The following is a 1,862-nucleotide window of genomic DNA, read 5'->3' on the forward strand; positions in this document are numbered from 1 at the left end:
CCAATGCCATTACAGTAGGTTAGCAGCTTTGAAGCAAGCACATTTTGCCCCTTATTTGGAGAATTGTTAGCTATCTGTCAAACTGCACACAGCCTTTTAAAAAAAAAAAAAAAAAGAGTAAAAAGACATGGTACGCTACCGTTTTTAAAGACGAGGTACTGCGGTACTATTTTAGCACCGGCACACCATACGATCCAAAGCTGTTCTGTGGTTAATAGCCAACAACTGGGCTGAAGAGTGGGTCAGAAGTTTGTAACCAACAACAAATATTTATATATTATATTTTAAATGCAGCCTTGTAGGGGTGCACAAGCCAGTGCAAACTTTAGGCGGGTCACAAGTCCTAGAGGGTTGCGTCAGGAAGGGCAGCCAGCTTAAAACTTTGCCAAACAAATATGAGCGTTCCTCCAAAGAATTTCATACCGGTCGTGGCCGGGGCCAGCAACGTCCGCCATCGGCATTAACCTCCGAGGTCCCGGTCTAAATTCAGCTACTGCGGGTCGAGGACGAAGAAGAGGTGGAAAGTGGGTTCCTAGGCAGAAAGAGAAGAGGAAAGCACAGAGATGATGAGGATGGAGCAGCCAGCCAAGAGAACTAAAGGAAGAGCAAAGAGAAGGTTGATAGATGTCGTGAGGGAAGACATGAGGTCAGCTGGTGTTAGCGACGAGGATGCAGGAGATCGGCTTAAATGGAAAAGGATGACACGCTGTGGCGACCCCTAATGGAACAAGCTGAAAGGAAAAGAAGACTTGTTACACATGCGTGGGTGGATGAAAAATGTGCTTTTAAATTTACTTGCACTGCCTCAAAATCTAGGGGCATAAACAACAACAACAACAACCAGAAATGCTCATACCACTGATGGAAAGTTTAAGTTGTTCTGAAACCTGACTTGTTAAAACCACGGTCTACCTTAAAACCCATAATCAGCCAATGCCTACCTTTAACTGGTCCTCAGTCAATCTGTTAGTTAGTTATTCTGTCATTGTATATGTGAATTATACTTGGACATATAAATATACTGTACTGTATTGAACAAAATCTCAGTAAAACTAAACTCAAGTGAAAATACTCATTAAAAAAAAAACAGCATACCAACTTCAGGCATAGACTGGACAACACTTTTAAGCAAGTCAATCTCTTTGTCTGTGAGCATGTGTGTGTGTGTGTGTGTGTGTGTGTTTGACGCTAAAGAGTCTCCATTCTGGGTGGCTCCCCCCTGAGGGCACAGAGTGGAGCCTGACAAGACTGGGGCTGCAGCACGAAAACACTGGATGCTGACTGTTTGGTCGCTCCACTGTTTTTTACACTTGGTTCAATTTGATATTTAGCAAAAGTGTGTCTGCTTGCGAAGTCTAGGTGGTGGCAGGGCTCCCGTTTGCTTGTTCAATTGTGGATGTGAGCGACTGGTTAGCCCATTCGTCTCACAGTTCTGAGGTGCCATAACATGATTCTGATTGTTTTGCTCCTGAGTATCACAATTTGAGTATGGGTCACGGCAGCACAAAGAGAAAAAAAAAGTCCAAATCCAATGTTAGATGTCTGTCTGTGTCTGTAGTGCAAATGGAAAGATCGGATATACCCATCAATGCGAGCCAGATGACATCGAAATAAGGAGATCGGTGACATAGACACACCTGCAAATAACACATATAAACACGTTAAGCAAACACCTGCAGTAAATGTATATCACAGTGGAAGCATCACCATTATACGGTTACACGGTACAGAGACCATTAAATAAGGAAAATGTTTGCTAAGGGTGCTGCGATTGGCTGGCGACCAGTTCAGGGTGTACCCCGCCTCTCGCCCAGGGTCAGCTCGGAGAGGCTCCAGCACGCCTGCGACCCTAGTGAGGAGAA

Source organism: Phyllopteryx taeniolatus, chromosome 10 (genome assembly GCF_024500385.1).
Source record: "Phyllopteryx taeniolatus isolate TA_2022b chromosome 10, UOR_Ptae_1.2, whole genome shotgun sequence".
NCBI classification, from domain to species: domain Eukaryota; kingdom Metazoa; phylum Chordata; class Actinopteri; order Syngnathiformes; family Syngnathidae; genus Phyllopteryx; species Phyllopteryx taeniolatus.